Genomic DNA, 14,087 nt, shown 5'->3' with positions numbered 1-14,087 from the left:
CCCAAAATTTGCGGTTTGCTTTTACTTTCACTTTCAATGATAATGGTAAACAGGAAAAATAGAGAGGATGAATCTCCTTAATGGTGGCACAGACAGCAATGAAAACTGAAATGCATTCTAGTCCCTATGCACTCTATCCAAAACTAAAAAAAGGCTTTGACTCTCATTATACTTTAACCAATTGCTGAGCAGCTGCCATCATTATACTGTGGCAGGACAGCACGTTCCTGCAAATCGTCGTAGCTGTATGTCGGTCCTTTAAACAGCTCCAGCAAGCGCGCACGCCTTGTACACACACACACATCCCCATTCTGTCCGGAGAGAAGAGACAGATTGTCTGTTCCTACTAAGAAGTCCTCTAGTCAGTCCCATCCCCATACAGTTAGAACCACACCGGAGGAAACACATTTAACCCTTTGATCGCCCCCTAGTGTTAACCCCTTCCCTACCAGTGACAGTTACACAGTAATCAGTGCATTTTTATATCACTGATCGTTGTATAAATATCAGTGGTCCCAAAAATTTGTCAAAAGTGTCTGATCTGTCCGCTGCAATGTCGCAGTCCCACTAAAAATTGCAGACCACCGACATTACTAGTAAAGATAAAATAAATAATAAAAATGCCATAAATCTATTCCTTATTTTGTAGACACTATAACTTTTGCGCAAACCAATCAATGTACACTTATTGCGATTTTTGCTAGCCAAAAATATGTAGAAGAATATATATCGGCCTACACTCATGAAAAAATAAATTTTTAAAAATTTTTTTAGGGGGTATTTATTATAGCAAAAAGTATAAAATATTAGGTTTTTTTTTCTAAATTGTCACTTTTTTTTTGTTTATAGCGCAAACAATTAAAACCACAGAGGTGATCAAAACTACCAAAAGAAAGCTCTATTTGTGGGGGGGGGGGGGGGGAGGATATCAATTTTGTTTGGGTACAGTGTCGCAGGGCCCCTGCAAAATTGTTAGTTAAAGCGACGCAGTGCTGTATTGCAAAAAATGGCCTGGTCATTAAGGGGGGAATTCTTCTGGTCCTTAAGGGGTTAATGCTACTGTAGCCACTTTTTCATGATATCAATTTTCACAGTTTATCCTTTTGCACTTGATTTGCCTTTGATATTTTTTATATTATGCACTAGCACTTTATTTATAGAGATATATTTTTTATACACAATTTTTTTACAGGTGTGGGCAGGTTACATTTGTTGTTTGCACATGGTGCATGTATTATATATATATATTCTTTTGTGAACAGCACCATTTTCCCTTTGTTTGCATATTATACTTCTGGTGGGGCTCTAGAAGGAGGCTGCAGTTCGTTTTTCCTAAGCGCGGATATTTTTGATTTTTTAGTTGTGGTCATGTACACTGCTCTATGCACACTACATATCGCATAGCCTATAGTTCTTAGATTATCTCAGGAGCAAGCAAGAGATTAGCTATGTTCATACAGTAGGACTATAGGACTATAAAGAACAAATGTAGCCACCCTCTAACAGGAAGTCAGATCACAGCAGTTAAAAAAATAATTGAAGGTTTGGATGTTTGGAGGAGGCTGAGAGCAATAGAAAGTAATTTTCAGAGTTAAGAATACATACTAAAGTTCAGCATCACTTTAACACTGATCTTTAACCCTACATTTTAACCTAACTCTTAACCTTTTAAACCTAACCATATAACATTTAAATAAATAATGGATGTATTTGCTTTAATTTGTTATTAAATGATATGCCTAAATTAGATAGTTATCAAACACTATCTACATTTATGATGTCAGTCTGCAGTACTTTGTAATGATCTCCCTCTTGTGGACAGTGTAAGTACTTCAAAATTATGGTTTTAGCAAAGTATAGTTGTAAATCCAAACAAACAAAATGTATATTTACTGAATACATTTTAATTTGGAGGCAAGCAGACACACTAGATTTATTTTATTTATTTTTTATTTCCCCCTAATAAACAGATATGGCTGGATCGGTATCACACAATATCTAGTATTGTGAATATATGAAATTATTCTCATCAATATTTTGGCTGAATAAGCAATCCATCATCTGGATAAAATCTACTGTGATCAACATTTTGTCTGTTACACTTGTGTATCAACAAAGTTCCATACTCCAGTGTGGATAGCAATGTATTCCATACACAGTAACATATATAATGCAGAACTTTTTTTTCTTTTTATTAATATCTTGTTCTTTTTATTAATATTTTTACCTAACTTGAAAAAGTAAAATAGCTGTCAGACAATTCCTTAACATTGTAAGTAGCAAAGGAAGTAAAGGGAAAAATATCTTCAGCACAACATATGAAAGAATATGTCAGCATTAATTACTAAGTGTAGTAACCACAACTGTAACTACACAGACGTGAATCATTAAATTGCATAGCCTATAATAACAGAATGACAGTTACATTCTACATTGTAATATCATATACGTTAATATATAAAACATTATGACAAACATTGATTATGATTTATGTATATACTGTATCAAGCTGAGTATTAACATTAGATATACAGTATTCGATGAGTAGGTGTTAAAGGGAGCCCCCCTTCACTCCTCCATAGTAGCGTGACCTCTATTAGAAAAAATGGGTTTTAAGTTTGAAAAGGTTAATAATTTCATCCAATTCTGGGAGAATTGCAGGATAATCATCTAAAAGAAACGCTTTTTATATCAAGTAAAATACAGAATTTTTTTTTATACTGCCTAAATGTTATCCTGGAAGCTTTTCAGCATAGTACATTCATGTAATTGATGAAGTGGCCATTGTTAAAAGCATTAAACTTGTTGATGATGCGTTTGTGTATTTTATGACCAGCAAAAAATACTTGCAAGAGAGCGAGAAGCTTCTACGGGGGGTAGAGAGGGGTTGGCAAAATTGGAATTGAGCTTTAAATATTCAACATCCTCTGCAAAAAATCCTGAAAGTGAACATGCTGGGATAAGAGTATAGAAATGAATACTGCTGACTTATTTTTTAACATCTATGTTCTAGGGCTTCCAATCTTTTCTTTTCTTACTGCTTGATGAGTCATTGGCTTGGAGCAAGTATGTCTATGTGAGGTGTCAGGATACCAGATTTGGTTGCACATTCTTCTTCCGGGGCAATGGTTCAGTGTCCATAGACATTAGTGTTTTGCAGCATGACTGGTAATGCACATGCATGAACTGGCCTATGTAGTTCCTGACCCTGCCTGTGAAGTGGCAAATCTGTGCACTGTATACAATCTACTTCAGCAATAGTGAAATTTACAATAAAAAAAGGGTGTTTAAAGTTAATGTTCAGGTTTATTTTCACTTTAAATAGTTCATTTGGGCCAAGCTGGCCCACATAAACTATTTTCTTCACTAACATGTGTGCCCACTAGGGATGAGCTGGGTGTTCGAGTCGAACGCATCTTCGACTCGAACATCGGCTGTTTGCCCGTTCGGGGAAGCCAGAACTTTGTGGGCCGTTCGCACAATATTTGTATGGCGCTCATGGCCCACAATGAACTGCACCATCACAGTGCATTGCTGGCTGATGATTGGCCAAGAATGCACTGTGACCCGCATGCTTGGCCAATCACAGCGCCGGTAGCAAGGAGAGCCATAATTGGCCACAGGCAGGATGCCTGTGGCCGATTATAGCTCAGGGGGTTTAGTACACGCCCCATACCATATAAGGCCGTCTGCGCGGCAGCCTTGTGTGGTGTGTTGCGGCGTTCAGAGAGAGAGAGAAGGATAGGTAGGGACAGTGTCTTCCTTTCTTGTGATTGAACCTAGCGCCGTTAGAGTTGGTGTATTGTGCCTCCTGCACAGTTTACACCTGAAGCCCCCCCTAATTGCTGGTGTTGTTCTGTTCCTATACCACAGGCAGCTGCAGCACTTACAGATGGTGTATTGTGCCTCCTACACAGTATACACCTGAAGCTACCCCCAATTGCTGATATTGTTCCGTTTCTATACCACAGGCATCTGCAGCAGTTACAGTTGGTGTATTGTGCCTCCTGCACAGTATACACCTGAAGCTACCCCCAATTGCTGGTGTTGTTCTGTTTCTATACCACAGGCATCTGCAGCAGTTACAGTCGGTGTATTGTTCCACCTGTACAGTATACACCTGAAGCTACCCCCAATTGCTACTGTTGTTCTGTTCCTATACCACAGGCAGCTGCAGCAGTTACAGTGGGTGCATTGGGCCTCCTGCACAGTATACACCTGAAGCTAACCCCAGTTGCTTGTGTTGTTCTGTTCCTATACCACAGGCAGCTGCAACAGCTACAGTTGGTGTATTGTGCCACCTGCACAGTATAAACCTGAAGCTACCCCAATTGCTTGTGTTCTTCAGATCCTATACCACAGGCAGGCAGCTGCAGTAATTACAGTCGGTGTACTGTGTCATCTGCTCAGTGTACACCTAAAGCTACCCCAATTGCTGGTGTTCTCATCACCCTGCAGGCCATTGGTATGTCTGGAAGGCCAACAAGGAGAGGCAGACAGTCACGAGCCAATAAAAGAGGGCAAGCAGGCTCTGTGTCTAGAGGCAACAGTGCTGGTCGTGGACGCGGTGCATCATCATCAGCACGTGGCCATGGGACACGCTTGTCCTTATTTTCAGCAGCTGGACGTGTTGACCCGCAACATGACGAAGACTTGGTAGAGTGGATGACCAAGCCCTCATCCTCCTCATCCTCTCTCACCCAGGCTCAGGGTACTGGCAAAGCAGCTGCCAACGCATCCTCTTCCCTCATCTCAATGTCATCAGTCACTCCTTCTCTAGACCCACCATGTCCTCCTGAGGAGTCCCCCGAACTGTTTGAGCACAGTGTTGGGTAAATGCTCCAGGAGGATGCCCAGCGTTTTGAAGGCTCTGATGATGATACACAGCTAGAGGGATGTTTAAGAAGGACAGCAATAGTGATGGACAAACTTCCGACGGGACGTTTCGCGAACGCGGAACGCGAACGCGGCCGATAGTTCGCAAACCGTAACGGTCGTGGCGGGCCCCATTGACTTCAATGGGAGGCGAACTTTACAAACCCACAGGTCAAATTTGCAGCCACAAAATAATTACTAGCTGTGCACACATAGTCCCACCACATGGCCAATGACATAACACATGTATGAGGTGAATCTGGGATCGACAACTACAAGCATTCTTTTTTTATATGTGAAATTGTGACAATTCAGGACTGTGGAGCGCATGAAGGCAATGGAGGAGAGGGAAGGTCAGGGTAGGCAAAGAAGAGGGTGCAGGAGATAATCACCAGCAGCGTGACATACAGCAATGACACCTGCACCATGATAGAGTGATCTGACACCAGCACCGTGATAGAGAGCACTGACATCAGCAGCGTGACATACAGCAATGACACCTGCACCGTGATAGAGTGATCTGACACCAGCACCGTGATAGAGAGCACTGACATCAGCAGCGTGACATAAAGCACTGACACCAGCACCGTGATATACAGCACTGACACCTGCACCGTAAGCAGCCCCAGGAGGAAGTCAGCACAGCACAGGGATGGTGGGAGCCCCTCAAAATAAGCAGCCCCAGGAGGAAGTCAGGACAGCACAGGGATGGTGGGAGCCCCTTTATAATGAGCACAGCACAGGGATGGTGGGAGCCCCTCATAATAAGCAGCCCCAGGAGGAAGTCATCACAGCACAGGGATGGTGAACTTTACAAACCTACAGGTCATATTTGCAGCCACAAAATAATTACTAGCTGTGCACACATAGTCCCACCACATGGCCAATGACATAACATATGTATGAGGTGAATCTGGGATCGACAACTACAAGCATTCTTTTTTTATATGTGAAATTCTGAAAATTCAGGACTCTTGTGACAATGGAGGCGAGGGAAGGTCAGGGTAGGCAAAGAAGAGGGTGCAGGAGATGATCACCAGCACCAGCACCGTGATATAGAGCACTGACACCTGCACGGTGATAGAGTGATCTGACACCAGCACCCTGATAGAGAGCACTGACATCAGCAGCGTGACATAAAGCACTGACACCAGCACCGTGATATACAGCACTGACACCTGCACCATAAGCAGCCCCAGGAGGAAGTCAGCACAGCACAGGGATGGTGGGAGCCCCTCAAAATAAGCAGCCCCAGGAGGAAGTCAGGACAGCACAGGGATGGTGGAAGCCCCTCATAATGAGCATAGCACAGGGATGGTGGGAGCCCCTCATAATAAGCAGCCCCAGGAGGAAGTCATCACAGCACAGGGATGGTGAACTTTACAAACCTACGGGTCATATTTGCAGCCACAAAATAATTACTAGCTGTGCACACATAGTCCCACCACATGGCCAATGACATAACACATGTATGAGGTGAATCTGGGATCACCAGCACCAGCACCGTGATATACAGCACTGACACCTGCACCGTAAGCAGCCCCAGGAGGAAGACAGCATAGCACAGGGATGGTGGGAGACCCTCATAATGAGCATAGCACAGGGATGGTGGGAGCCCCTCATAATATGCACAGCAGAGGGTGCAGAAGAGTAAGGCTGAGTGAGCCACTCAACCAATTCTGGTGCTTCCTTTGATGTTATCGCACGCACCTTCTGCAATTTCCCCCTTTGGCTCAAGCCTGTTGCTCCTGCCCTACCCCTACCACCCCTGCGGAAGGGCCTGCCTCTTCCTCTGCTTGTCATTTTTTAAATGACCTTGTGACAAAACTCTCTACAGAAGTGCAGTATGTATGTGGAAGAAGGTATATAACACTCCGCTTCAATCTATTGTTTAGGGGGGCCACTGGTCTTTCACACCAGTTACAATACTTTTTTTTGGATTGCGTTTGTCACTCTTTGTAGTATTGCTGCAGAACCACTCAGCAGTCACAATGCTGGACAGTGGAAATGCACTATACTATGCTTTCTATATGTGCAAGTATTTTATACGTGTATTACACAACTACAGTGCCTTGCGAAAGTATTCGGCCCCCTTGAACTTTTCAACCTTTTGCCACATTTCAGGCTTCAAACATAAAGATATAAAATTTTTATTTTTTGTGAAGAATCACCAACAAGTGGGACACAATTGTGAAGTGGAACGAAATCTATTGGATTTTTGAAACTTTTTTAACTAATAAAAAAATGAAAAGTGGGGCGTGCAAAATTATTCAGCCCCCTTGCGTTAATACTTTGTAGAGCCACCTTTTGCTGTGATTACAGCTGCAAGTCGCTTGGGGTATGTCTCTATCAGTTTTGCACATCGAGAGACTGAAATTCTTGCCCATTCTTCCTTGCAAAACAGCTCGAGCTCAGTGAGGTTGGATGGAGAGCGTTTGTGAACAGCAGTTTTCAGCTCTTTCCACAGATTCTCGATTGGATTCAGGTCTGGACTTTGACTTGGCCATTCTAACACCTGGATACGTTTATTTGTGAACCATTCCTTTGTAGATTTTGCTGTATGTTTGGGATCATTGTCTTGTTGGAAGATAAATCTCCCTCCCAGTTTCAGGTCTTTTACAGACTCCAACAGGTTTTCATCCAGAATGGTCCTATATTTGGCTGCATCCATCTTCCCCTCAATTTTAACCATCTTCCCTGTCCCTGCTGAAGAAAAGCAGGCCCAAACCATGATGCTGCCACCACCATGTGTGACAGTGGGGATGGTGTGTTGAGGGTGATGAGCTGTGTTGCTTTTACGCCAAACATATCGTTTTGCATTGTGGGCAAAAAGTTGGATTTTGGTTTCATCTGACCAGAGCACCTTCTTCCACATGTTTGGTGTGTCTCCCAGGTGGCTTGTGGCAAACTTTAGACGAGACTTTTTATGGATATCTTTGAGAAATGGCTTTCTTCTTGCCACTCTTCCATAAAGGCCAGATTTGTGCAGTGTACGACTGATTGTTGTCCTATGGACAGACTCTCCCACCTCAGCTGTAGTTCTCTGCAGTTCATCCAGAGTGATCATGGGCCTCTTGGCTGCATCTCTGATCAGTCTTCTCCTTGTCTGAGCTGAAAGTTTAGAGGGACGGCCAGGTCTTGGTAGATTTGCAGTGGTCTGATACTCCTTCCATTTCAAAATGATCGCTTGCACAGTGCTCCTTGGGATGTTTAAAGCTTGGGAAATCTTTTTGTATCCAAATCCGGCTTTAAACTTCTCCACAACAGTATTACGGACCTGCCTGGTGTGTTCCTTGGTCTTCATGATGCTCTCTGTGCTTTCAACAGAACCCTGAGACTATCACAGAGCAGGTGCATTTATACAGAGACTTGATTACACACAGGTGGATTCTATTTATCACCATCAGTCATTTAGGACAACATTGGATCATTCAGAGATCCTCGCTGAACTTCTGGAGTGAGTTTGCTGCACTGAAAGTAAAGGGGCCGAATAATTTTGCACGCACCACTTTTCAGTTTTTTATTTGCTAAAAAAGTTTAAAATATCCAATAGATTTTGTTCCACTTCACAATTGTGTCCCACTTGTTGGTGATTCTTCACAAAAAATTTTAATTTTATATCTTTATGTTTGAAGCCTGAAATGTGGCAAAAGGTTGAAAAGTTTAAGGGGGCCGAATACTTTCGCAAGGCACTGTATATACTGCACACCAAATAGTACACCTATACCAGTCCTTATAAGGACCTTTGTGGAACTAGTAGGTTGTGATTAGCAGACTGTACCTCAGTCCCTATACTGATAAAGGACTGCTGCAGAATAGGGCAGCAGTCAGCAGTAGTGCACCTCAACCCTATATACAGTGGTGTGAAAAAGTGTTTGCCCCCTCCCTCATTTCCTGTTCCTTTGCATGTTTGTCACACTTAAGTGTTTCGAAACATCAAACCAATTTAAACAATAGTCAAGGACAACACAAGTAAACACAAAATGCAATTTGTAAATGAAGGTGTTTATTATTAAAGGTAAAAAAAAATCCAAACCACCATGGCCCTGTGTGAAAAAGTGATTGCCCCCTAAACCTAATAACTGGTTGGGCCACCCTTAGCAGCAAAAACTGCAACCAAGCGTTTGCGATAACGTGCAATGAGGCTTTTACAGCGTCCTGGAGGAATTTTGGCCCACTCATCTTTGCAGAATTGTCCTAATTCAGTTACATTAGAGGGTTTTCGAGCATGAACGGCCTTTTTAAGGTCATACCACAACATCTCAATAGGATTCAGGTCAGGACTTTGGCTAGGCCACTCCAAAGTCTTCATTTTGTTTTTCTTCAGCCATTCGGTGGTGGACTTGCTGCTGTGTTTAGGATCATTGTCCTGCTGCAGAACCCAAGTTCGTTTCAGCTTGAGTACACGAACAGATGGTCGGACATTCTCCTTCAGGATCTCTTGGTAGACAGCAGAATTCATAGTTCCTTTTATCACGGCAAGTCTTCCAGGTCCTGAAGCAGCAAAACAGCCCCAGACCATCACACAACCACCACCATATTTTACTGTTGGTATAATGTTCTTTTTATGAAATGCAGTGTTCCTTCTACGCCAGATATAATTGGATACACACCTTCCAAAGAGTTCCACTTTTGTCTCATCTGTCCACAGAATGTTGTCCCAAAAGTCTTGGGGATCATCAAGATGTGTTGTGGAGAAATTGAGACAAGCTTTGATGTTCTTTTTGCTCAGCAGTGGTTTTCTCCTTGGAACTCTGCCATGCAGGCCATTTTTGCCCAGTCTTTTCCTGATGGTGGAGGCATGAACGCTGACCTTAACTGAGGCAAGTGAGGCCTGCAGTTCCTTGGATGTTGTTGTGGGGTCTTTTGTGACCTCTTGGATGAGTCGTCGCTGCGCTCTTGGGGTAATTTTGGGCGGCCGGCCACTCCTGGGAAGGTTCACCACTGTTCCATGTCTTCGCCATTTGTGGATAATGGCTCTCACTGTGGTTCGCTGGATTCCCAAAGCTTTGGAAATGGCTTTATAACCCTTTCCAGACTGATAGATCTCAATTACTTTCTTTCTCAATTGTTCCTGAATTTCTTTGGGTCTCGGCATGATGTGTAGCTTTTAAGGATCTTCTGGTGGACCTTACTTTGTCAAGCAGCTCCTATTTAAGTGATGCCTTGATTGTGAACAGGTGTGGCAATAATCAGGCCTGGGTGTGGCTAGAGAAATTGAACTCAGGTGTGGACAACCACAGTTATAGTATGTTTTAACAAGGGGGGCAATCACTTTTTCACACAGGGCCATGATGGTTTGGATTTTTTTTCACCTTTAATAATAAACACCTTCATTTACAAATTGCATTTTGTGTTTACTTGTGTTGTCCTTGACTATTGGTTAAATTGGTTTGATGTTCCGAAACACTTAAGTGTGACAAACATGCAAAGGAACAGGAAATGAGGAAGGGGGCAAAGACTTTTTCACACCACTGTATTGTGGACCTATACCAGTGCTTAAGGATTAGCAGACTGTACCTCACTCAACCCTATATACTCTAGTACACTATACCTTACCAGTCCTTAGAAGGACCTTTGTGGAACTAGTAGGTTGTGATTATCAGACTGTACCTCCGTCCCTATACTGATAAAGGACTGCTGCAGAATAGGGCAGCAGTCAGCAGTAGTGCACCTCAACCCTATATATTGTGGACCTATACCAGTCCTTAAGGATTAGCAGACTGTACCTCACTCAACCCTATATACTCTAGTACGCTATACCTTAACAGTCCTTAGAAGGACCTTTGTGGAACTAGTAGGTTGTGATTAGCAGACTGTACCTCAGTCCCTATACTGATAAAGGACTGCTGCAGAATAGGGCAGCAGTCAGCAGTAGTGCACCTCAACCCTATATATTGTGGACCTATACCAGTCCTTAAGGATTAGCAGACTGTACCTCACTCAACCCTATATACTCTAGTACACTGTACCTTACCAGTCCTTAGAAGGACCTTTGTGGAACTAGTAGGTTGTGATTAGCAGACTGTACCTCACTCAACCCTATATACTGTAGTACACTATACCTTACCAGTCCTTATAAGGACCTTTGTGGAACTAGTAGGTTGTGATTAGCAGACTGTACCTCACTCAACCCTATATACTGTACTACACTATACCTTACCAGTCCTTATAAGGACCTTTGTGGAACTAGTAGGTTGTGATTAGCAGACTGTACCTCAGTCCCTATACTGATAAAGGACTTCTGCAGAATAGGGCAGCAGTCAGCAGTAGTGCACCTCAACCCTATATATTGTGGACCTATAACAGTCCTTAAGGATTAGCAGACTGTACCTCACTCAACCCTATATACTCTAGTACGCTATACCTTACCAGTCCTTAGAAGGACCTTTGTGGAGCTAGTAGGTTGTGATTAGCAGACTGTACCTCAGTCCCTATACTGATAAAGGACTGCTGCAGAATAGGGCAGCAGTCAGCAGTAGTGCACCTCGACCCTATATATTGTGGACCTATACCAGTCCTTAAGGATTAGCAGACTGCACCTCACTCAACCCTATATACTCTAGTACACTATACCTTACCAGTCCTTAGAAGGACCTTTGTGGAACTAGCAGGTTGTGATTAGCAGACTGTACCTCACTCAACCCTATATACTCTAGTACGCTATAACTTACCAATTCTTATAAGGACCTTTGTGGAACTAGTAGGTTGTGATTAGCAGACTGTACCTCAGTCCCTTTACTGATAAAGGACTGCTGCAGAATAGTGCAGCAGTCAACAGTAGTGCACCTCAACCCTATATATTGTGGACCTATACCAGTCCTTAAGGATTAGCAGACTGTACCTCACTCAACCCTATATACTCTAGTACACTATAACTTACCAATCCTTAGAAGGACCTTTGTGGAACTAGTAGGTTGTGATTAGCAGACTGTACCTCAGTCCCTATACTCATAAAGGACTACTGCAGCAGAAGGGCAGCAGTCAAGTATAATATTCTTTCTATATTTGGAAGAAAGACAAGCCTATTACCATACCAGTCCTGAAAAGGACCTTTGTGGACCTAATAGTAACAGCTACTGATTAAACTGACTGTCCCTCACTGCCACACACAGCTTCCTGTCTGTCCCTATTTAAACTGACAAAACACAGGCTGCTGCAACAATAACTTGAATAGCACTCAAAACTATATCCTGTACTACTACACCATACCAGTCCTGAAAAGGACTTTTGTGGACCTAATAGTAACAGCTAATGATTAAACTGACTGTCCCTCTCTGCAACACACAGCGTCCTATCTGTCCCTCTCTCAGCACTGACAAAAGACAATCTGCTGCAACAATGACTTGAATAGCAGTGCCTCAAACCTATATCCTGAACTACACCTATACCATACCAGTCCTTAAAAGAACTTCTGTGGACCTAATAGCTAGCGATTTGGGTCACTACAGTCTCTCCCTGCTCCACACAGCAACCTCTCCCTATAGTGACAGTAGAAAGAATGTAAAATGGCCGCCAGATCGGGTCTATTTATAAGTTAGGGGGAATGTCCAAGTGTCCATGTGCTGTAATGTCTCAATTGGCTGTCCTGTACCCCATGATGGATGTGTCATCATAGGTCAAATTTCTTTTACACAGTAAACACGTAAGTCCGCCGGGCGAACAGCGGCAATAGTCCGCCGATCGGGCGGATCGCGAACAGCTGAAATTCGCCGCGAACCGACCGCCGGGCGAACAGTTCGCCATCCCTAGACAGCAATCTGCCAGTCATGTTCCACCAGCTGCAGCATATTGCCAGGTTTGCTCCAGTGATGAAGAGGGAGGGGATGATGAGGTCACTGACTCCACGTGGGTGCCTGATAGGAGAGAGGAGGAGGAGGAGGCACATCTCCAACGAGGCAGGATGCCCTCCGGGGGCCAGCTTAAAGGGGTTGTAAAGTTATTTATTTTTATTTTTTTAAATAACAAACATGTTATACTTACCTCCACTGTGCAGCTCGTTTGCACAGAGTGACCCTGAACCTGCTCTTCTGGGGTCCCTCGGCGGCTGTCTCTGCCTTCCTCCCGCAAGTACGTCTAACGTTCATGGGAGCTCCCTCACATGGTGAGAAGCACTTGAGGGCGCGCTCCCGTTATACAGCAGGCGGATATAGCCGTTCGCTGTATCACTCGGCCCCTGCCCCCCGGCACGCCACATCATTGGATGTGATTAACAGCAACGCAAGCCAATGGCTGTGCTTCTTTCAATCCATCCACTCCAGCCAATCAGCGGCCAGGCTGAGCGGCGAAGAGGACGTCGGGGCGAGTGCGGGGCTTTCGAGGGGCCAGGTAAGTAAAACTGGGGGATGGGGGCTCCGGCACTGTGAGATATTTTTTCACCTTAATGCATAGAATGCATTAAGGTGAAAAAATATTTATCTTTACAACCCATTTAAGGGCAGCACACCGACTGAATCATACCACAGAACTCCGCCTGTGCAGGGCGTTGCCTCTGTGCGTTATTCCAAAAGTTCTTTGGTGTGGGCCTTTTTTGAGACGAGTACATCAGATCGCACTGCTGCTATTTGCAACAAATGTCTCAAGCGTATCTCGCGTGGCCAAAACATCAGCCACTTGGGCACCGCATGCTTGACCAGACATATGTTGTCCTGCCATGCAGCTCATTGGCAAGCGTACCTTAAAGACCCACACCAAATAACAAAGTGGACCTCTCATTGCTCCTCATCAGCTGGGATCTCCAACCCCACTATACCCTCAACCCTCTCTGAAACTTGCACTGAGAGGAATGAAGGTGTAGAATTAGGTGTGTCACAGCCAAGTACTTGCGGGCACTCTGCTAGCAGTACACCGACGTCCGATTGTGCCAGGCAAATTTCCCTGCCCCAGCTGCTGGACCATTGAAAGAAGTTCACTCCCAGCCATCCACATGCCCAGCGGTTGAATGCTAGCTTGGTTAAATTGCTAACATTTCAACTGCTGCCTTTTCAGTTGGTAGACTTGCCCCCCTTCCGTGAGTTTGTGCTATGTGCGATTCCTCAGTGGCAGGTTCCCAAACGCCGCTTTTTCTCACGGAAGGCGTTTCCAGCTCTCTATCGGCATGTGGAAGGCAATGTCCATGCCTCGCTGGACAGGGAGGTCAGCGGTAAGGTGCATATTACCGTTGACTCATGATCCAGCAGGCATGGACAGGGACGTTACCTATCTTTCATGGT

Source organism: Lithobates pipiens, unplaced genomic scaffold, assembly GCF_037356315.1.
Source record: "Lithobates pipiens isolate NorthernLeopardFrog02 unplaced genomic scaffold, aLitPip1_a1.2 Scaffold_23, whole genome shotgun sequence".
NCBI classification, from domain to species: Eukaryota; Metazoa; Chordata; class Amphibia; order Anura; family Ranidae; genus Lithobates; species Lithobates pipiens.
Note: the sequence above shows the minus strand (reverse complement) of the source record.